The following is a 25,088-nucleotide window of genomic DNA, read 5'->3' on the forward strand; positions in this document are numbered from 1 at the left end:
TAAATTATAGCAGTATAGGCCTTCTCTCAACGTGTATGCATCAATACAGAAAAATATTCATCACAATCGATGATAACAGATGGCCAAATGGCCACTACTTAGCCACACTCAGCAGCTCATTGCCCGACGCATTTCTCCCCCAGAGCAATATAATGGAGGTTCATCAGGGACTGTCCATGATAGAACCGCATGAAGATGACACACTGCAATAGCAATATACACCATTAGTATACTAGCCACACTGTCCACACCTATGAGAAGAGTGTACCAAATAGGTTACAGTACTCAAATTATAGCACTGTCATCCACATGAAAAGTACAGGTCCTCCAGTAAAGCAATTTTACCCACTGTAATAACAAATGTACATAAACATTCCATCTTATCTCTCCAGACAATAGTTTCCCACAGGATTAGTGTACTTACTCAGGGACCATGCTGCTCCATGATAGGAAATGCATGCGGATAGTGTGATGGCAAATTAAAGCATGTCCCACCCCAAACACCTGGTTTAAATACTCTATCAGAGGCACATAGTATTACCTCACTTCCGGTATCAGAGACCCATCTGCATTCTCCAGAGCCTGTGGATATGTCCACCCCCCCGACTTTGAGGTTTGGCCAGTTATACACAGCGGGGCTGTGTCATGTCATTACAGTAAAGCACTGTGGAACGCAAATGCGTTCCATATGTTATTAACAGCGTCACCTCACTTCCGGTAATAGGTATCAAGTATGAAGATAGCAAATTCTACACCAGTAGGTATCAGAGATAAATTCCAACATGTACAACGGTTAATGCAGATATAGCAACATGTGATGATAAAACTTAACCTTTAATGGGGTATGTTAAAATGAAACCAAAAAATATATATAGTGATCCCAACACCATTAAAAACCAAAGAAAATGTTGAGGCCAGTTGATTCATATATTCATGGCGTCAACATGTTTCAAAGTACAGGGGTACGAAACAGGCGTCACCCCTTATCAGCAACACGGGAGCTTAACCTCATATATCAATCACCTTTAATGGCACTTCCAGCAAACTGAATGAATGGATATGCACAACTTGCCAAACATGCATATGATCCTAATGGGGATAATACGCCAATAAGCTCAATCAATGAGGCAAATAAAATGAATGAGCGCGATTATTTACCCAGCTGGTTATGCATGTATGACATGCCATCAAAGGCAGACCGAGACACAAATCGACACCTGACCCATTCGGTAATGGGGCCAAATTACAAGGGTGAAATATAATCCCTCGCCCTGCTGATCATACGTGTTGCACTGAACCGTGGGGGGGACGAATTGCGCAGAGACATGTATCATAGAAGGCAATCTCCAGGGAATGCTAACCCCCAAACGGGTAACCTATGGGATACCAGGCCGTATAGGTTATAGCTCTGTGTTGAGCCACCGCTGAAGTCTCAGGTGTTTTGTGCCTCCCCTGATGAACGGACATTGAGAAACGCGTCGGGAGTCACCTGTTTTTGTTCACCAAGGGTCAGCCACAACAGGGCCAGCTGTGGACTGCCCTTGTAAGGGCGGGAGTCATTGTGCGCAATTTAAGGGTCAGTTATATCCCAAACAGGGCTGGTGACCAAGCCATGACTCCCTCCGTGTCGGTACCTGGACCTCACAACACGGGAGAACCTTGATCCATTGGCGGGACGAAAGAATCGGGTGAGACTGTTCCACTTATGGTGGTTTTGATTTTGAGTCGTCTTATCTGCATGTTTGCATGTTACATGTATCTAACATAGGTTACCCGTTTGGGGGTTAGCATTCCCTGGAGATTGCCTTCTATGATACATGTCTCTGCGCAATTCGTCCCCCCCACGGTTCAGTGCAACACGTATGATCAGCAGGGCGAGGGATTATATTTCACCCTTGTAATTTGGCACCATTACCGAATGGGTCAGGTGTCGATTTGTGTCTCGGTCTGCCTTTGATGGCATGTCATACATGCATAACCAGCTGGGTAAATAATCGCGCTCATTAATTTTATTTGCCTCATTGATTGAGCTTATTGGCGTATTATCCCCATTAGGATCATATGCATGTTGGGAAGCTGTGCATATCCATTCATTCAGTTTGCTGGAAGTGCCATTAAAGGTGATTGATATATGAGGTTAAGCTCCCGTGTTGCTGATAAGGGGTGACGCCTGTTTCGTACCCCTGTACTTTGAAACATGTTGACGCCATGAATATATGAATCAACTGGCCTCAACATTTTCTTTGGTTTTTAATGGTGTTGGGATCACTATATATATTTTTTGGTTTCATTTTAACATACCCCATTAAAGGTTAAGTTTTATCATCACATGTTGCTATATCTGCATTATTAGGTATCAACGCAGCAGATGCTCCAGGCCTCGTTGTGATTGCAACTGTGACGTGCCCAGATCCATGTGACTGCAAAGAATGTCATGTGTGATAAACAAAGTAAGGCTGCACTGCGCATGCCTGGAAAGACTGCATCACTGCCCCTTTGAACAGATCGCCAGTCATTTCACTTGTAACATGATCCTGCTCATATATAATGGATCTGCATCACCAGTGGGATACAGGAGGGGGAGAGGGGGGCATTAGGTGAAGGGGGAAAGCAAGGGGAGAGGAATGCATTTAGATATATGGATTTATCCTGGGACAGTCTATGGCCAGTCTATGTTCTATATCAGATTGTAACTTAGGTTCCTAAACACCAATATGTTATGTTTCTTAAGGATATAATTATATATATATTACAGGCTAATATTTATAGCCTGTTGACAACACTACTACTCCATTGGAGTGTACATTTTGTGTATACTGGATCTCATGGACTCCTATATAATGCTTATTTTCAAATGAAGCTGACATAGCTGAGCTGCTCATTAAGCCCCTCTGGATGGGTAGTTTGGAACCAAAAACTCCAATGAGTTTCTCTCTGGATGATCATTTTATCCCAATCCCCAAGTCTTACTGGAATCGGGACAGTCTCAATGGCCTTAAAGGACAAAGCTCCCACATTGCCCCCATGACAGCTATTAACATGACGGGTGATGGGGGTGCCCCTTTTATTCCTTACATCCCCCATATGCTCACTAATTCTTACTCTAAATTGACTCTTTGTCTTGCCCACATAATTCAGTGGGCAAGTACAGGTACACAAGTATACAACACCCTCCGTTCTACAGTTTATAAAGTTCCTATTCTTGTAGATTCTCCCTGTACTCACACTGGTAAATTCCTTAGATGGGGTCACATATCTGCAAAAGGAACATTTTCCGCTTCTAAAGGTCCCTACCTCCCTCTGATCTAGCCAAGTCCCCTTTTTTTGGGGGGGGGTATACATACTGTGGACTAGATGGTCCCTAATGGTGCGGCCTCTCCGAAATGTGACCGAGGGAGTATGTGAAATTGAGTCACAGATATCTGGGTCACTGCGCAAAATCCCTCAATATTTCTTCAGGATTCCCATGACCCTCCAATTCTGGTCATCAAAGGTCCCAATAAGTCTAGTTTTTGAATCTACATCATCTCTTTGTTTTGGAACAAGAAGCTGACTCCTCTCATTATGCCAAACAAAGTCATAGGCTTTCTCAATTGTGTCAATAGGATATCCCCGTTGTAAAAATCTGTTCTTTAAATGACATGCTTGTTTATCAAAGTCTTTAGCCAAGGAGCAGTTCCTGTGAAGTCTCAGGAACTGCCCCTTGGGGATACCTCTTTTAAGTGGGAAGGGGTGAAAACTATTCCAATGCAATAGACTGTTTGTAAAGTTAGGTTTTCTATAGATATCGATCTTCAAGTGCCCACTCTCATCCTTTTGGATAAATACATCAAGAAATGGAATCCTGTCTCCCCCGATTTCATATGTGAGTTTAAAACCAAGGTCGTTAATGTTCAAATTTTCAACCAAAGAGATGAAGGATTCACGTGTACCTGACCACACAATTATGACATCATCAATATACCGGCCCCAGAAAGTTATCTGGGGGCCCCACACGGTGTCTTCTTCATCAAAAACCACAGTATCCTCCCACCAGCCCAGGAGCAGGTTAGCATATGTAGGGGCACATGGGCTCCCCATTGCTGTGACCCTGAGCTGGTGGAAAAACTTGGAGTTGAAGATAAAGTAGTTCTTGGTCAAAATAAAGTTCATCAGTTCACATATGAATTTATTGTGGGGTCCGTACTGGATGCCTCGGGACGCAAGAAAATATTCAATGGCCTTCAGGCCACAATCATGGGGAATTCGGATATAGAGGGACTCAAGATCAATGGAGGCCAATATCGCCTCTTTCTCAATCATCATTCCATCCACCCTCCTTCATAAGTACATAGTATCCCTAATATGAGAAGGAAGAGATGTTACGAAGGGTCACAATATTTTGTCTATGTATGTACTAGCATTTTGACAGAGGGCATCAATACCTGAGACAATTGGTTGTCCCTTAAGGGGGTCAAACCCCTTGTGTACTTTAGGTAAAGTATAAAAAGAGGCAATTTTGGGAAATTTGAGTAAAAGAATCTCAAACTCCTCTTTGTGAATGATCAAAATCAAGTTAGAAAACACAACCAAGTCTGAAGTTGGGAAATCAGGTATGCAGAGAGAAATACAAACAACAGACAGGAGTGGGAAGTCAGGGACTGGAACAGATGGACGAACGGGGGAGGGTACAGGTCAGAGCACGGTACCAAGGAGTCAGATCAAACAGGAAATCTCACCAGAGCTAGTCTCAGCCTGCAGAATAAAACTATAACCAGCACTGGAATGCAAGTGCAGAGACCAGATATAGTGTCTTCTGAAACCAGAACGAGGCTGACGAGAGTTAACCTCTGACATGACCAGGCTGGGTCTGGGAAAATCTGGAGCAGAGAATACCGAACCTGGATCATGACACAGCATTTTTCATGCTGATCTTGATGAAGAGCCATGCTGGAGTCAAACAATTCCATGTGAGTCCGTGTGGTGTAAGACTGGAGTAGGATTTTGTAGCACAGGAAATGTTGCTACTTGTCTTGAATTAGAAACTCCATCTTATCCTATCTCAGCCCCACCCACTTTGTCAGAACTAGGCAAACATGGTGTGAGAATGTCAATGCTCACAAAAACTGACCACAGCCTCACATTGCAATTACATTTTGTGACTTTTCAAAGCTTTTTACACCAGAATTCTGGAGTAAAAGCTTTGATGATTCAGGCCCTTAGTATTTTCTTTGCTTTTGTCCTGTAATTACACACTTTTAGAAGCTTTTGCAACCAACAGTTCTCTTCACCCTGAAAAGAGCCTATGTGGGTAGAGCGATTTTAGCTATAGTGCACTAGTAAACAACTATTTTTAACAGTTAACAAATTGCAATGGGAATGAATAAAATAAATCTACATTATATATAGTTGACCAGACCACAATTTACCTTCAAAATTCCATCAAATCAGTACTTCTAAATATACTTTCACGCACGTTCGTTTTAAAGGATCTTGGCAGGGTGGTTGTTCCAAACAGCTTAGAGAACTAATCATTAATATTTCTAGCTTTAAAAGCTTTCTAATTTTGCAGCTATTTTTGTACACCTGCCTAAAACTTTTCCTCAGTACCATATATATGTTTTTTCATTTTCCTCAAATATTTTCATTGTTTTTATAAAACATTGACCCATTCAAAAATGAAGCCATACAAGAAAAAAGTCCAGCTCACCCCTTTCCAAGTCAGGGGTATCTCACGTTGTCCGCACACGGAATCCCAGGCATGGGAAAGGCAGAATCGAAAAATATATTAAATCCAGCAAACCGCAGACAGGGATATGTAAAAGTTCCATTTATTAGCAAAAACTAAAAATCCACGGTACAGTCTTGCACAGAAGACAAAGGAAAATATTGCAACCAACGCGTTTTGACAATAAACCAGCTGCTACATCTTATTCATGGATACTGCAAAATCTGACAAAAGCTCCTAAAAAAGTCTAGAGATTTCCTATCATGCAACAGAACTACTACATCATTAATTAAAGTGAAAAACACCTGTTCATTGCACCTGTGCATGACACTGAATATACTCAGACCCAATTTATAGACAATACAGAAGTATACATAAAAACAATACACATGAAAAGAATCTTTTTTATCAACACTATTCATATACATAATAACAATATGGATTGGAGAAATATTACTATAAGTATCATCAATTATATTGCGTAATAAGACCTTGGCGGATATTTAATCCCTGCGGGTCCTTTTGCACAGTTTGAAAATCTAATATGATTCCTGATTGAGGATTTTTTTCTAAAAATAACCTCCCCTATCTCATTTTATCACGTTTTCTATTGCTCTGAATTTCAAGCTGGAAACATCCCCTACATGTATCTAGGAAAAATGTCTGGAGACCACTGAACAACTGCATAGATTGGTCTTGCTGGAATCCAGAATATGTCTCCTGATACGGTTCTTCAGTGAACCCATCGTACATCCCACATGTTGTGTGGAACAAGAGGTGCAATCAGTCTCCTATATCAACAGTAGGAAAATCCCTTCTGCTGTTGGCATTGGATGCAGAGAAGGCTTTTGATCGAATCAATTGGAAATATTTGGAATTGGCTTTATATAAGTTTGGATTCGACAAAAAAATTGTTAAAACCATTTTGGCCCTCTATTCTAATCCCACTGCAAAAATATACACCAATAATCACTTATCAAACCCCTTCCCAATTACAAATGGTACTAGACAAGGATGCCCCCTTTCTCCCCTCCTTTTCGTCCTGGCTATAGAACCTCTTGCAGAATTAATCATAAACAATCGCAACATTTTAGGTATAAAAACAAGTAACCGCCACCATAAAATTGGACTTTTTGCGGATGACATTTTTCTTTCCCTCTCGGACCCCCTAAACTTTATCATAGCAGCCCAATAAATTCTAAATAACTATTCAAAGGCCTCCTATTATAAATTAAACAACAATAAATCTAAAATTCTTCATTTTTTCTTAAAATTATTACTATTAGTCTCATTAAAAAAGTTTCCTCTTTTACTTGGGAAGAAAGCTCATTTGCCTATTTAGGGATCAAAATTACCGATAACCTGGATTCTTTAGTGGAAACAAATATGGACGACCTTGTCAAGATTACTCAGAGAAAGCTTACAGAAATGCCCAAGAAAAATATAAGCTGGTTGGGAAAATTATGGCATTCAAGATGATTATATTACCTAAGATTTTATACTGCTGTTAATTCCATTAAATAATCTATACAAATTACAAAGTCTCTTGAATGAGTTCATCTGGGACAAGAAAAAGCCAAGAATTGCCAAGAATACACTGACAAAACACAAAAGAAGAGGTGTGTTTAGCTTGCCCAACATAATATGTATTATCCCTCAATAACTACTCTTCCCTGCGATCCCTTATCCTACTTCATATCATAAACCCTAAGCTACCTCTCCCAAACTCCCCTAAAATTGCATCCACTATATCAATCTGGAAAAACTACCAAGCAAAAATCCAAATTAACCAAATTTGAACAGTAATTTCCCCCTAAAATCCCTTGCCTTAATGACACCTGCTCCCTCACAGCGGTCACCTGCCCAATGAGCGTCCTTATCACAGGCTTTCATTCCAGGAGTTTGTCTCCTCTTTCCCGTGCCCATTGCGAATTGCAGCCTGTTTGACTCACCTCATACACATAAGGTTTTCACCAAAGGGATGTAACATTTTCCCTCTTTCAATGTGGACTGTAGTAAGTTCCTTTTTCTCATAGCTTAAAGCAGTTTGTCTACGGTAACGCGGACATAGACCCGTGAGATTTAAGATTTGTTTCCTATAATAGTCAGTAAAAATAGTCATTATCATCACTGACCACCTGTCCCCCTTCTTTAACATCGTTATACATGTTATGAAACCTATATTTAAAGTTTCAGGCCGTCTTCTATGGATCATACACATTGGAATTAGCTTTAATTGCTTTCCTTGTGCCCTTCATTAGTTTCTACTGACAGTTCTTTGAGAAAGGCATAGCTTGCCGAAAACGTTCTGTGACACTGTCTGTAAAATACCAGTTTTCACCACGGACTATACTACAATAAAAAGATATTTGTTTGAACATAATTCTTTGGAGTGTGCCGGAGTTATATTCTATTATTAATGACAAATGAGACCATTCCTGAAACATGGAATACTTTAGGCCTAAAACTAATAAAAGACATATACAATGGCAAAGATTTCATCTCATTCTTAGACATTAAAATAAAATATGATATACCTGACTCTGATTTTAAGTTTCCAATTTCTCTGAGGACCTCCCTCCCGATAATCCTAAACACTAACTACCCCCTCCCAAACTTTATTAGTACCCTATTCTGCAACTTAGAGAAACAAAGCACCTGGGGCACTAATACCATATATAGATTCTTAAATGATGACTATATATTTTATAAGCAAACCTACATGGAAAGATGGGAGAAGGATTTAAAGATCTGTTTCTCTGATGAGATGTGGCAAAACTGCCTAAAAGCTACGTACTCCTCCACCATCTCCACTATCTTGCAAGAAACCTTTTATAAAACGTTATCAAGATGGTATCTTACTCCAGTACATTTAAACAAATTTGATAAATCAAACTCTCCTGATTATTGGAGAGGATGTGGATATAAGGGTAGCCTATTGCATATCCTTTGGAAGTGTCCTTAAACTGGAAATGTGGTAAGAGATCAACAACCTCTTGAATCGAATATCTACTTCAAAAGTTACAGTGTCCCCACAAATTACCCTTCTGTCTCTAGTTTTGGAGGACACTGACCCTGCCTCAGTTCTCACATTTATACATACTGTACCTTTCTGATTATTAAGCAACTTTTAACAGTAAATTGGAAAAATAACGTTATCCCCACCCCGTCTGAAATAATTAAGCTCATGAATAAACACCAAGAATATGAGAGAAAGCATGTAATATACAATAATCTTTTCGGTTCATACTATAAAAGATGGAGTTTATGGCCTACAAACATCAGTAGTGCCTCAGCGTAAATGGGATGAATCCCTTCCCTTGCCCCTTCTTTTTTTTATCTTTTTTCTCTTTCTTCTTTTTCTCTCTCTTTTTTTTCATTTTTTCATTCTTTGCTTCTTATTGTATCTGAATATGTCTTCATACAGTCAAATAATGAAATAAGCAATAGAAAATGTTATGGGTATCAACATCTGCAAGTCTACATTATTCACTAGTCTCATACAATCTTTGTAAATAGTTTAATCCTATATGTTCTCCCATTTCCCTCCCCCCCCCGTGGTTTTCCCTATATTTTTCCAAAATTCCCCCAATAAAAGCCTTTTTCCTTTCTCCCTCCCAATATCCTCCTCCCCCTAAAATTTCAATGGTTAAACATCTTTATGATTACTTATCTACTTTCAGATATATTTACATAAGAGTGTTTGAAATTCTATGATTGTTATGTAATAAAAATATTGAAATACAATAGTATTAAATTGCGGACTAAAGGTAGTTGAAAAGGTAATAAATGTGTTACCTGCATTATTCCTAGAGTATTTTTTTTTTCATCAATATTTTCCTTGTCCAATTTGTTCACATGAGTTTTAGCTCTATCCATTCAAAAATTAGGATCAAATCTCAACTTGACTGATCAGGCTCTAAAACCTAAGTAATCAATTTCATATTTTTTATCCTCATACTTGCAGTCTCAATATATGTCTTGATTTTCATACATTATTGTTTCAGTAATTTTTTGTACACCCACGTTAAGCACTTAAAGATTCCTTCATGCAGAATGTCCTTAATCAATTGTACTGCAGCCACGTTAGGAGAATAGACTCCAAACTGAAGAATGATTCTTTGAAAAACAATTATCCCTTTTAGGCTTAATTGTTTTATCGTAAGCTTTATGTATGGATCTAAGAAAGTTCCATGCAAATGTAAATTTACTCTTGCCTTGCGTCTTAATTTAGAATTGTAGACCATACTCGGCTGTAAGGGTTTGTCCGCATGCTAAGTTCTTGATTTGGCAAAAAAATGTACCCTCTGACAGACTTTGACAACTGTAAACACTGCTTTTGACAAAAAAATGAATCCAAAATGCATGCATTTTGGGTGTGTTTTGCATGCATTTTACATGCGTTATGGATGCATTATTTACAGTGCGATCCCAGACAATTCAGCTCTGCTACATCCCTGTCCTGTAACAGCAGCACCGTAGAGCATCACTGCCAGCTGACAGCAGACAGAGAGAGAGCCACATGATGAGAATGAACTCGGATGCACTTCACCCAACTTCATTGTCATCGTGCTACTCTGTCTGTGTGCGCTGTCATGAACTTGGATGAACCTCTGAGGTCAGTGCCAGGACACAGGCAGTAGTGCGGGGTCCATAGCAGTGATGTCAGAGCTTCACGCAAGTTCACTGTCATCCCGCGGCTCTGTCTTTGTGTCGCGACCTGATTTGCGGTCACAAGTGAAGGACACACCTGTGACCACAAATGACCTGAGTGACTGAAGTGAGCCACGCGAATAGCAGTGCCATCACTCAGGTTACCCGCGGCCACAGCTGGAGTTTTCCACCTGAAACCGCAAATCACCTGAGTGACGGCATTGATGATTGCGCACTTTAGTCACTCGGCCGATTTGCTGTCACAGTTGGATTGCTCCAGCTGTGGCCACGGGTAATCTGAGTGACATCACCGCTGATAGCGCGACTCATTTCAGTTGCTCCGTGGAGTTGACAGCTAGCAGTTGTGCTCTATGGCTGTTCGCTGTCAGCTTCCAATGTAGCAGAGCTGAAAGCGTCATGAGACATCGTGTGGATTACGCCGGACCTGGATGGGTATTTGGGGAATAATAAAAGTGGTGAAAGAGGGTGTTTGTTTTGTCTTTTATTCCAAATAAAGGATTTTTTGGGTGTATGTGTTTATTTACTTTTACTTACAGTTTAATCATGGTGGGTGTCTCATAGACACCTGTCATGATTAACCTAGGACTTAGTGGCAGGTATGGGCTGCCATTAACTTTTTATTACCCTGATTGCCAATGCACCAGGGCAATTCAGGAAGAGCCGGGTAAGTTCTCAGGACTATCGCATCTAATGGATGCGGCAATTCCGGGCGGCTGCTGGCCGATATTTTTAGGCTGGGGGGCAGCCTAAAAATGATAGGCCTTCCCAGTCTGAGAATACCAGCTCTCAGCTGTGTGGTTTTACCTTGGCTGGGTAGCAATTGGGGGGACCGCACATTGTTTTTTTTTATTATTTATTTATTTTACTGCACGATATAGATCTGCCCACCGGCGGCAGTGATTTATTGCAGTGAGACAGCTGTCACTCAGCGCGGGTGCTTGTCTGAATGCAACCAATAAAATGTACCGGTGGGCAAGGGAAGCAATGAATTTGAGATAGCCTACTGAGCGGAAGGCACTGAAGAAGGGACATGCTGCTTTTTTTAGGCAATGATTTTGACAAATATTTGACAAACAAAACACTGCCTAAAAAAAAAGCAACGTGTGCATGGAATTTTCTGACTTCTCATAGTCTTTGCTGGGGAAGTACAACGCATGTATTTTGTCATTGACACAGTGCAGTTTTATCCTATGTGCGCACTTTGCGTTTTTTCCATGCGTTTCCGCAGTTTTTTCAACTGCAGCGTTTTAATGCCAAAATGCATGCGTTTTGATTCTCCAGCAAAGTCAATGGGAAATTAGGCTTTCTTGTGCGCACTATGATGTTTAAAACACAGCGTTTTAGTTGCAGAAAATTTGGCAAAAACTCAGCGTTTAAAGAAGCAACATGTAAATTGTTTTTGCCATTTTGGCAGCGTTTTGCTAACATTGGAGTCAATGAGAAGTTGCAAAACGCATTCTACATCAAAATCCTAGCGTTTAACATGCTTTTATGATGCAGAAATCATGCGTTTTTGACAATTTCAATGCACGCGCTTTTGACATTATATTAAAGCCATGATATGTCCCTTTACACACACACATAGCCCGACAATTAAAATTATGAAAATCAATAATTTAACGTTATTTTGTACATAAATAATAACAGTTTTAATAAAATCAGCTATTTTGTGTATGATTTTATTCATGATATTTGTTATATTTTTTTTTCCTTTTTTTCATAGTGTTTGAATGTTAAAACTTTATTTAGCAGTGTATTTGTCTTCAAAACGCATCTGACTTTAAGCAATGAAAAAGCATGTAAATCCCGGTAAAAACACGGCCAAAACATGGTAAAAACGCAAGCGTATTTATAGCGTTGTTGTGGTTAAAACCAAATTTGGCAAAGACCATTTCTGCCAGAGGATGCGTTTAGAACTGTAACTACCTCGACGCAAAGTGTGCACATAACCTTAGGGCTCATGCGCACATAACTGCTGATTGTTCTGCAGCGATTTGACAGCACATGTGTGCTTCAAATCGCTGCAGAAATACTGCATAATGAATGCAGTATTTTTGTTAAAAAAAAGCAGTTTTCATGCGCTCTGGATGCTGCCCCCACCATAGACAGAGTGGGAGCTGCATCCAGAACGCACAAATAATTAACATGCTGCTTTTATGAACGCATGGATTTGGGTCAAAATTTTAGCACCCAAATCGCTGCGTTAAAAAAAGCAACGTGCGCACGTCTCATGCACAATCTACATAGATTGTGCAGGGGATGCAGGACGCATGCATTTATGCTGCAGTGCTATACGCAGCGTAAATGCATGTCAGTACGCAACGTTCACACGAGCACTTAAACACAGCCAAAATGCAGGAAAAAAGCAAATGTGTGCACATGGCCTAAGGTTATGTGCGCATGTTGCGTAGTGTCCATGCTGAAATATCTGCAGCGATTTGGCAGTGCATGTGCGCTTCAAATCAATGCAGAAACACTGCGTAATGGATGCAGTGTCTCTGCAGAATAGATGCTGATTTCATGCGCTCTGGATGCTGCCTCTCCCATAGACAGAGTTGGAGCAGCATCCAAAGCACATAAATAAGTGACATGTTACTTTTTTGAGCACAGCGATTTGGATCAAAATTTCAGCAGCAAATCACTGCGCTCTCAAACGCAACGTGCGGATGGATTATACACAAACTTCATAGATTAGGCTATGTGCGCTCGTTGCGTAATTTCATGCGTTTACGCTGCATATTGCACTGCAATGTAAACGCATGCGTCCTGTGTCCCCAGTACAATCTTTGAAGATTGTGCATAATCCATCCGCTTGTTGCTTTTTGAGCGCAGCGATTTGCATGCTGAAATTTTGATCCATATCGTTGCGCTTAAAAAAGCAACGTCACTTATTTTGTGCGCTTTGGATGCAGCTAAAATTCTGTCTAATGCCTGAAACACACATCCATTAAAAACATGCACATGCAGCCAGACACGTATTTTCCCTGCGTGTTGCGTGAGGTAAGTACGTGTCTCGGGTACGTGCGGGCCACGTGTGTTCTCCGCGTGTTATATGCGATAGCACACGGAGAACAGGTAATTTACATACTCATGTGGTCCGCGCTGCTGTCCAGGGTTCAGATCTTCGGCTCCAGCCCCGCCCACTCCCCGCTGACGCTGCTTTTGGCTGAGCGGAGGGGCAGAGATCAGCACCCGGGACAGCACGCCCACCTCCTTTACACGCTCATAACGAGCTGCGGCCGGCAGGAACAGTTTTCAGCGGAAGAATCTGCCAGGCTGGTGGAGGTGAGTATTTGTTTTTTTTCAATTTATAATTAGTGACACGTGTTCTCCGGCGCGTATCACATGGGCCCGCATCCACACTACATCCGTGTGGAACGGGTGCGGGCAGTGTGACACCCGTGCTACCGGAGAATACGTGGACATGTCAGCGTGCAAAAATCACGGACACACGTAAGTACGGAACGGACACACGTTCCGTTCCAAAATACTTACGTGTCTCCATACAATAGTGAAAACATAGGGCCACGTGTCTCCGTGCCGCTAGTACGTACAAAAACTGCCAAACACGAACCGGCGGCACGGATGTGTGTCGGAGGCCTAAGGGAGAGGCAGCATCCAGAGCGCATGAAATCGGCATCTATTCTGCAGACACACTGCATCCATTATGCAATATTTCTGCAGCGATTTGAAGCGCACACGCACTGTCAAATCGCTGCAGATTTTTCAGCATGGACGTGTGCATATAGCCTTAAGGCTGCTTTACACGCAGCGACATCGCTAGCGATGTCACTCATAAAATCAACCACCCCCGTCATTTGTGCGTCACGGGCAAATCGCTGCCCGTGGCGCACAATATCGCTAATACCCATCACACATACTTACCTTCTTAGCGATCTCACTGTGGCCAGCGAACAGCCTCTTTTCTAAGGGGGCGGTTCATGTGGCGTCACAGCGACATCACACGGCAGGCGTCCAATAGAACCGGAGGGACGGAGAGCAGCCGCATGAAAGTCACGCCCACCTCGTTTCCGGCGGACGCAGATACGGTGTTGTTCGTCGTTCCTGGGGTGTCACACGAACGACGAACAACCTGCGTCCAGCACCAGCAATCATATTTGGGAAATGGATGACGTGTCAACAATCAACGATTTGGCGAGTATTTTGCATCGTTAGCAGCTGCTCGTACGTGTCACATGCAACGACGTCCCTAATGAGGCCGGATGTGCGTCATTTTCTGTGACCCCAACGACATCTCGTTAGCGATGTCATTGTGTGTAAAGCCCCCTTAATTCTTCATTCAGATGTCAATTTTTTTCATATACCAAAAAATTTGTATATCAGTTGTGGATGTGTGTAATCACCCGTGATTTTCTCATATGGAAAAATAGATTATAAAATGTCTCCTATCATTTGCAATATGAAACACAGATAGCACACGGAAGGCACGTGGATACCATCCATATGCCGTATGTAATTTTCACAGATGCATAGACTTGTTTAGGTAATATCATCCAAACTGCAGGAAAAAAAATTGATATATCTCCATAAATTTTGCACAGACACACGGTCCGCAAAAAAACATGAACATGTGAATAGCAAAATAAACAGTGTTGTATTGCTAATAGTGGCAGACTACATGGCCGGTGAGCTAATTGGATCCTCTTTACTACTGCAAAACTAAAACCAAGAGAAAGACAAAGGGCACATTTTTTTTTTAAAGGTATCAGTTCCCTCAGTATACAACACATTATATAAATCCCCTCAGCATACAGAACACAATCACACCAACACACAGCACATTATATAAATAAATTTATATATATACTGTATATACAGTACAGACCAAACGTTTGGACACACCTTCTCATTCAAAGAGTTTTCTTTATTTTCAGGACTCTGAAAATTGTAGATTCACATTGAAGGCATCAAAACTATGAATTGAAACATGTGGAATAAAATACTTAAAAAAGTGTGAAACAACTGAAAATATGTCTTATATTCTAGGTTCTTCAAAGTAGCCACCTTTTGCTTTGATTACTGCTTTGCACATTCTTTGCATTCTCTTGATGAGCTTCAAGAGGTAGTCACCGGAAATAGTTTTCCAACAGTCTTGAAGGAGATCCCAGAGGTGCTTAGCACTTGTTGGTTATTTTGCCTTCACTCTGCGGTCCAGCTCACCCCAAACCATCTCGATTGGGTTCAGGTCTGGTGACTGTGGAGACTAGGTCATCTGGCGTAGCACTCCATCACTCTCCTTCTTAGTAAAATAGCCCTTACACAGCCTGGAGGTGTGTTAGGGGTCATTGTCCTGTTGAAAAATAAATGATGGTCCAACTAAACGCAAACAGGATGGAATAACATGCCACTGCAAGATGCTATGGTAAGCATGCTGGTTCTGTATGCCTTCAATTTTGAATAAATCCCCAACAGTGTCAGCAGCAAAGCACCCCCACACCATCACACCTCCTCCATGCTTCACGGTGGGAACCAGCCATGTAGAGTCCATCCGTTCACCTTTTCTACAAAGACACGGTGGTTGGATCCAAAGATCTCAAATTTGAACTCATCAGACCAAAGCACAGATTTCCACTGATCTAATGTCCATTCCTTGTGTTTTTTAGCCCAAACAAGTCTCTTCTGCTTGTTGCCTGTCCTTAGCAGTAGTTTCCTAGCAGCTATTTTACCATGAAGGTGTTACGGGGGGACCGGCAGATTAGGACCAGGGGTATATATCCCAATCGCCAGTCGGGGCCCACCGTGCTCCAAATGGTAATGGAGCTGCTGGCACCCTGTGAGTTAGGCGGAGACTATAGAGCTGGATGGCTCTGAGATAACTCAAGAAACCGGTCACGTGTGTAGGGACACATCAGACCGGACGACAACCCAGTTAGCGTTTCGGTGGAGCGGACGCTACTCCGACCACGTGTGTAACAACACGTCAGGCCGGATGGTAACCAGTTAGCATTGACCGAGAAGACCGCTGCGACAGCGCCCTGTCGGCCACGTGTGTAAGACACGTCAGGCCGAGTGGTCCTCTGATTAGCGTTTCTGGCCACCACTCGACTGGCCACGTGTGTAAAGGACACGTCAGACCAGGTAGTCACACCAGTAGCATTTGACTGGGAAGCCGAGGAGGATAATACGGTTCACACACCCAATCCAGGAACACCCTGTTAACTTCACAGGGGTTCTGGGGTGCGCTGTCCGTGCGCATAGAGGGCACAACCGGACAGGTGGCGCATCAGGTACACTGTCCGTGTGCGTAGAGGGCACTCTCGGACAGGTGACGCAACAGGTATTCTGTCCGTGTGCGTAGGAGGCACAACTGAACAGGTGACGCAGCAGCCGCAGCCCAGTTAACGCCACTGGACTGCTCTAGCACAACAGCAATGGTAGCAAGGAAGCACGGCACCTGACCCTCATATGCTGAGCCACGAATCTTGGCGTGACAGGCACCGTTCGCTTAGCCCTACCTACCGCTTCCAACAAGGCTTATGCCACCAAGACCTCTAAATGAAGACTGCGCACCTCCATGTTGTGTCCAGCCCCTTTTATAACCTGGGTCCGCCCCAAACCTAGGGTGGAACCACCAAGGTCCAATAGCAGAGTGCCATGTCATCTGTGACATCACATGCGACCTATCCGGAACCGCCACGTCATTGATGACCTCATGGCAGCCACACCCCAAACACTTCACCAGTCATCGTCTGACGACCAATGGTAAGGTGCCAGATCATAGGGGCGGGCCTCTGCGAGCCAGTCCGGAGTTGCCACGTCATCAGGACACCTGACACCCTCTGCCCTATCAGGGCCTGCCACCTCACGGACATGCTCAGTGAGATCCTTACCGGACCTAGCCTCTGATGCACTAAGTGCCTAGGCATGCTCAGTAGCCTGAGCAACAGGCTCAGAAAGCAGACTATCAGTTTGAGCATGCTCAGTAGGCACATCCCAGAACTTAGACACAGCACGAAGTCCAAGTACCTGTGCAAAGAGGCTGTTAGGGTTAATTGTGGGAGCATGCTCAGTAGCCTGAACTGAGGACTTAGTCTCAGACATAACACAATCAGGCTGAGCATGCTCACTAGGCAAAACACCGGGCTTAGACTCTGGCTGGGGTAAATCGGCGCACGCGTGCGCACTAGCCGCCTCTCCACACTTAGACGTGGTGGAAGGAGCAGCCAACTGGACTACCCGAGGCACGGCCAAGAACGGCAGCCGGCGCAACAGGAACCACAGCAGGCTGCTTGCGGCTATGGCAGCGCCGGTTCGTAACAGAAGGCCTGCTGCACAAAGTCTCCTCTTAACAGTTGTTCTAGAGATGAGAAGGTGTGTCCAAACCTTTGGTCTATACTGTGTTCCGGTTCCGGCGCTGCAATGTATGGATGCAGGAGACAGAGCTCCGTATCAACCCCAGCCACAGACCGATGCTGAAGATCTCATACGGCCCGCAAAACATGAGCCTTGAGCCTCAGGAGGTCGAGTAGCCTTGGTGTATGGAGCGGTACCTGCTGAGAAGCGGGGGAAAATCTGCCAGACCCGAGGCAGCGGTTAGGGAGAGGTTGGAGCAGGCCCCCAAGATGGCGTCAGGCACGCTGCATGGAGACTGCCAGGGAGGTGAGCGGCAGCAGATGTAGGAGGAGAGCACAGTGCAGGGCCCAGGGCAGAGAGCACAAGCACAAGTGCAGAGCTGGGGACAGCAAATAGATTTTGCTGGCTTGGACAGTGAGGTGGCAGCTCACATAGCAGGAGAGATCAAAGAGTCCCTGACAGCCACGGTGCAATCAGCGCTGGCCCCCCTGCAGGTGCAGCTCTTTCAGCATGGAACCAGAATGACGGAGGCAGAGCAGAGACTATCAGACTCCGAGGATAAGATTATGGTGCTGGAAAGTCAGACAATGAGAGACAAGCTGGAGGACTTGGAGAATCGCTCCAGGAGGAGCAACTTGAGGCTGGTAGGATTACCTGAGTCAATCTCAGCAAGACACCTAGACAGTATCTGGGAAATGGAACTTCCTAAGGTGCTGGGCTTAGATCAGAAATGCAGAGTGGAGATAGCACACAGAGTGGGTCCCCTGAGAATCCAGAGAGAGACACAAGGGGGTAGGACAAGAGAAGAATGCAGGGACATTAAGGTCGCGCCAGGTCATAGTAAAATACCTGGCATATAGGACAAGGAGGAGATCCTCCGAGCATTTAGAGCAGGAAAACCTCCTTAAGCATGCAAGGACATAAAGTATTAATTTTCAGAGACTACTCTGCAGAGGAAGGCATGTAGCAAAGTGTGCACTGCGCTATACCATAAGAACACAAAATTTCAACTGTTGTACCTAGCACTGCTTAAAGTAAAAAATTGGCACAGTTCCTTTTTTGTGACAAAAGACCCAGTTGAAGCAGAGGAGAAATTGGAGGACATCCTGAATAAAGATGGACCAGGAGGAGACGCTGATAAGTCACGTATGCCGCCTAGGGATTGAGCAAGGCCGGAGCAAGCAAAGCCACAAAGCGACTGGACAAATATGGAGGAGGAATGAGGGCATGGACACTTGGAGTCCCAAGGAGCAGATACTGCCCATGCACAAGTCCACAAAGTAGGGGAGAGAAGGCCCCTGAGAAGGGTATTACATTGGATTGCTTCTTACCCTTTGCACCGGGATAGTCTCTGAGGAGATATTTGAGGAGGGAGATGAGGTTTGCATAAGGCATTACTTGGTATCTTTCATCTTACCCTTACCTCCTCCTCTCGCAGTTCTACATATCTCCTCCCCTACCAAATATTTCCTTCCCTCCTCCTTTTTTTTTTCTCTTTCCCTTTCTGCTTTTCCTTTTTCTTTCTTTGATTATTCAAGACTCTCTAACTTATGAATGAGAAGGGTATGCTGGGAGGTAAATGTGTTAGGGCAAATTCACACTGTTATATACTAGAAAGTAGGTCAAAAGGTGGTTAAATGGAGGAGAAGCTGACTATATGGCTGGGGATGGGTAGCGGGAGAGGGATCATCAGAGAAAAAATGGAAGTGATGTGGAAGTTACTGCAAAAATGGGGGAAATAGGAGGTTGTTGGATTTTTTGTTTATAAGCTAATTTAAAGGCCCAGTTTGTTACTGTTAAGGCACCAGTATGCTCACACTAGTTGGTCAAAAATATGTACACCACAAGGGGATTCCGACGAAGGGTCATGTAGAGGCACAAAATCCACAAGAGTATGTGAAAATGGTTAAAATTGTAACATGGAATGTGAAGGGGCTGAGGTCACCACAAAAACCTATGATGGTCTTGCGGCACATGAACAGATTAAAAGTGGATATAGCATTGCTCCAGGTGACACATTTGCAGTGGGGCGATTTCTTTTGCATGCAGAAACTCTGGGTAGGTGAGGTTTCTGGGTCAGAATCGTCAGGCAGAAAGGCAGGGGTCTTAATTATAATTAGTAAGCATTTCAACCACACAGTGGTGTTGTGGCGCCCCTGACCTGGTCAGGCACCACTGAGTACTGCACCCATGCTGGGGACAGTACAATACAGGTAATCCAGAAGGCTGACCGAGGTGTGACTACACAGGCGCATAGTGATCAGGTCTCACACATGTACCTTTGAGAGGACCCCTGGGGATCCCAGGAGGGGGAAAAGCCTTCACCTCCACTGGAATAGTGGAGGGGGCCAAAAGCCTCCATCTCCAATCAAGGGGTGTGGTAGAGAGCCTGGTTGCTAGGTGGCGTAGGCAGGCACAAGGGGAAAAGAGGAAGGAGGAGTAAACAGTCTGAAGCAGAGTGTGGAGGAGTGAGGAGCATGAAAGTGGAGCTCAGACAGGAGCAGCAGTGAAGGTCCCAGGAGTGAGCCAGTTTAGTGCAGAGTCCAGGGAGCTCGGAGGAGAGCAGACCCCTGGGGCTGTTGCAGTCTAACAGCGCCCGCGCAGTGACTACCGACGGGGGAGAACGGTCACCTGGTAGTGCTGCCCGAACTCCACACACAGCTAGAGAGAAAGCAGCGTAGTGGAAAGTACGGAGACTGTCAGGGAGTACCAGGCCCAAACGGGCGGCAGATCCCGGAGCAGGGATAGATCCACCTTTCCTTGCTAAACCTGCCGGTGTGGGGCCCTCAAAGCCCACGCCACAACACCCAAAAGCCGCAGCCACGTAGCCACAGTTAGGGCCCATAGTTCACAGGAGGCAAGCAGCTGGAGTGATCTGGTCCAGGCGACAAGCAAACGGCAACCAAACGAGGGGAGCAGTTACTTCCCTGGGTGACCCCCATAGGGACTAAAAGTCGGGGTTACCCCAAACCACCAAGGGCTAAGGAAGGCGAGTCGGTAGTCACCATCATCAGTCAGCCTGAAGGATACTTGGTTCCAGCCTGGTTCATCCCAGCTACGCCCGGGTTACTCACCCTGCCATCAACTGTGAGTAAAACCCCTGAAAGACATTCTGCTTGTGTGGAGTTATTCTGCGCCTTGTGGTTCTACACATCTACACAGGGCCCTGGGGCTTGCCTCACTCTCAGGAGGCTACTACACCCGACTGCACCCACCATCAGCCCCAGGCATCCCTTAATCTGCAGTGGCGGTCCCCACTGACCGCAATTCTGAGAGTGGCGTCACGACAAATAGAAGATTTCCTACCAGTGACAAGATCCAGCCGAGTGGAGTCCCTGAAGGTAATGCACCGACACAACACCTGTGGGGCTTCACATCTGGCGTCACGAACAGGATAAGGACTAGACCTGTTCAGACAGGTGACCATGTGCCTGGACGGTCCGCTTGAAAAATTGGAAGCGCCGCCATATTGCCACCATGAAAAGCGCGCTGAAAAACAACAGCAGCCCGCCCTGGGAGAAGTTACCGCCCACGAAGAGGTGTGGCTACCCAGAGATCCCCTGCAGAGTCCTGTCCTCGCAAGTGATGAGAGCGGAGGCGTTCAGAGACGTCGGGACAGAAAGGGAGCCAGAAGCCTGCTGCTGGAAGAGGCAGAGCAGAAACTGAAGAGCCTGCTACTGGAGGCAGCGACGAGTCCGCTGCTGGGAAATCATGCAGAAGAAGGCGCAGAGGAAATGGCGTCTGAACGCAGAAACCCAGAGCCAGGCTCCGCTGCCTGGTGGTATCGGGAGCTTGCCCAGTTCTGCGACCGACTGGAGACCCGGGTCGTAGAGCAGATCCGAGAGGAACGCATGGAGCTTCTGGAGATGGCTGCAGCGGTTCAGGCCTACGAGGGGAGAGCCACGCGACGAGTGCCAGACCGAGCGGCGACGACTCAGACCCCGATGGTGCCACCGATGGGTGAGTCCAGTGTTGCCCCTGCCAGCACGAGTGCCCCGACCCCTGCTGCCACGCCCGCGGTCCCTGAGGAGGCACCCGGCGCGGCGACGCTGAGCCAGGCCGCAGCCACGCCAGGTGCGGCCCGCCAAGCCCAGGCCGCCGCAGCGATGCCCTGCTCGGCCCACCAAGACCCGGTCCCTGCAGTAACGCCAAGTCCGGCCCGCAAAGAACCGGCTGCCACCGCGACCCTCATCCATGCCGCGGGTGTGACGCTGACCCAGGCCGCCGCCTTGCTAGGCCCGGCCCGCCAAGACCCCACCGCAGCAGCGACGCTCATCCACGCCGCAGGCGAGGTGCTGAACCAGGCCGCAGCCACGCCAGGTGCGGCCCGCCAAGCTCCGATCGCTGCAGCGACGCCCAGCCCAGCCTGCACAGATCCCATCGCAGCTGCGACGCCAATCCAGGCCGCCGCAGCGATGCCTTGCCCGGCCCGCCAAGAACCGGCCACAGTAGCGATGCCCGCTAAGACTCCAGCTGCGACCCTGATTGACACAGCGACGCTGATCCAGGCCGCCGCCATGCCCGGCGCGGCACGCCAAGACCAGGCCGCCGCCATGTCAGGCGCGGCCCGCCAAGACAAGAAGGTACCTCTGTTTACCCCGGCCCGCAAGGCCAGAGCAGACACCGCTCCCCAGTCTAAGGAAGTCCCTGCTAGGAAGTCCCTGATAGGAGAGGACCCCGCATACTGGGAGCTGAAGGCTAACCTAGAGTCCCAGTTCCCAGAGGAGATGGTGGACCGGTATCTGCTCCCTCCACATACCCCCAGGAGGATTCCGGCAACTCTTGCAGCAACTACGCCAAAGAGTCCCCCGCCTGGGCCTGCCGAAGAACATCCATCCCCAGCACTGCCACGACAGGAGTGCTCAGAAGAACTAAGGGGGAGGGGAGGCCAGGAAGTTGAGGAGCTGACCCCGGAGCCATCAGCAGTGGATCCATGCCCAGAGCCAGAGATGTTGCCATATTCCCGCTGGGATGAAGAAGACCCGATACCCTCCGCTGAAGAAGATCTGCCCAAAAGCCTCACCTGGGAGCTTGTAAGCTGTACCCCGCAGAATCCAGTCCGCAAGACACGGCGCCGTAGCAGAACCAAGTTTTCCCCTGCACCACAGTCTCCAGAGAATAAAGATGAAGTCACGGCCAGAGACCTAGAGGAGAAACGGTTTTTGAGAAGAGCCAAATCCCAGGTCAGAGGACCCCTTTGTCGAGGAGTAGTGGAAGATTTCAGCCTAAAATCAGGATACGGCTTTATAGTTGCACCTGGTATGAAAGAAGGCATTTTTGTCAACAGAAGAGACGTTAGAGCCCATTTGCCCAGAGGACATCCTGGAAGAAACCTAAGAATGGGAGACACAGTGCAATTTACAATGCATCAAGGAGAAAGAGGCTGGTATGCACTCGATGTAACACCATGTCCTAAAGAAAAAGAAACAGACACAGAAGAAGAAAGGAAAGACAGAGATAGAGAAAGAACAGACAAAGAACCCACTGATGAGACTACCACAGACGATGAAAGAGATCGAGAAACCAACAGGTGCCGCAGCCCTACAGGCCCAAGCTCTGGTGAGGAGGAATCCACATAAAGTAAAGAAAGAAGCATAGAAGTTACCAGTTTGACAGTTTTGAAAAGTTTGCAACGTTTATAAGTTTAAGAGATGTGCCCACATAAACTAATGTGAGAAATGAACCTTAAGGCTATGAACTGGCTATAGCCACAAACTCTCGCAGTGTAAATAGTTACCCCAGAGGTACCACCACCAGAGCCAGCCTGTTTAGGGGCTTGGCTCGCCTGCAACCAGGGAGCACGTCCGTATATAGGGCCTTGGCTCACCTGCAACCAGAGAGCATGCCTGTTTATGGGGCCTGGCTCTCCACCACAAAGAGGGTACCTGGTCAGCACCAACTGTGGAGGCTGCCTCTACATCCTGCCAGAAGAGGCTGAAGGCGCGGCTCCACCAGGCCAGGTATACCCTGAAACCACCAGCCCATGAAAGCCGCCTCTACATCCTGCCAGAAGTGGCTGAAGGCGCGGCCAACGTGAAAGGGTTTTGGGTGGGTTAACGGACTTGTGGGTGGAGGGTGGTGATGTATAGTACCTGGTGGTTTTAAAATGTTTTACCATGTTTTAATGTTTTATGCATTTTAAAATGTTGTCTTGCAGCCCGAGGACGTGCTGGTGATAACTAAGGGGGAATGTGGCGCCCCTGACCTGGTCAGGCACCACTGAGTACTGCACCCATGCTGGGGACAGTACAATACAGGTAATCCAGAAGGCTGACCGAGGTGTGACTACACAGGCGCATAGTGATCAGGTCTCACACATGTACCTTTGAGAGGACCCCTGGGGATCCCAGGAGGGGGAAAAGCCTTCACCTCCACTGGAATAGTGGAGGGGGCCAAAAGCCTCCATCTCCAATCAAGGGGTGTGGTAGAGAGCCTGGTTGCTAGGTGGCGTAGGCAGGCACAAGGGGAAAAGAGGAAGGAGGAGTAAACAGTCTGAAGCAGAGTGTGGAGGAGTGAGGAGCATGAAAGTGGAGCTCAGACAGGAGCAGCAGTGAAGGTCCCAGGAGTGAGCCAGTTTAGTGCAGAGTCCAGGGAGCTCGGAGGAAAGCAGACCCCTGGGGCTGTTGCAGTCTAACAGCGCCCGCGCAGTGACTACCGACGGGGGAGAACGGTCACCTGGTAGTGCTGCCCGAACTCCACACACAGCTAGAGAGAAAGCAGCGTAGTGGAAAGTACGGAGACTGTCAGGGAGTACCAGGCCCAAACGGGCGGCAGATCCCGGAGCAGGGATAGATCCACCTTTCCTTGCTAAACCTGCCGGTGTGGGGCCCTCAAAGCCCACGCCACAACACCCAAAAGCCGCAGCCACGTAGCCACAGTTAGGGCCCATAGTTCACAGGAGGCAAGCAGCTGGAGTGATCTGGTCCAGGCGACAAGCAAACGGCAACCAAACGAGGGGAGCAGTTACTTCCCTGGGTGACCCCCATAGGGACTAAAAGTCGGGGTTACCCCAAACCACCAAGGGCTAAGGAAGGCGAGTCGGTAGTCACCATCATCAGTCAGCCTGAAGGATACCTGGTTCCAGCCTGGTTCATCCCAGCTACGCCCGGGTTACTCACCCTGCCATCAACTGTGAGTAAAACCCCTGAAAGACATTCTGCTTGTGTGGAGTTATTCTGCGCCTTGTGGTTCTACACATCTACACAGGGCCCTGGGGCTTGCCTCACTCTCAGGAGGCTACTACACCCGACTGCACCCACCATCAGCCCCAGGCATCCCTTAATCTGCAGTGGCGGTCCCCACTGACCGCAATTCTGAGAGTGGCGTCACGACAAATAGAAGATTTCCTACCAGTGACAAGATCCAGCCGAGTGGAGTCCCTGAAGGTAATGCA

This window comes from Anomaloglossus baeobatrachus, chromosome 2, assembly GCF_048569485.1.
Source record: "Anomaloglossus baeobatrachus isolate aAnoBae1 chromosome 2, aAnoBae1.hap1, whole genome shotgun sequence".
Lineage (NCBI taxonomy): Eukaryota > Metazoa > Chordata > Amphibia > Anura > Aromobatidae > Anomaloglossus > Anomaloglossus baeobatrachus.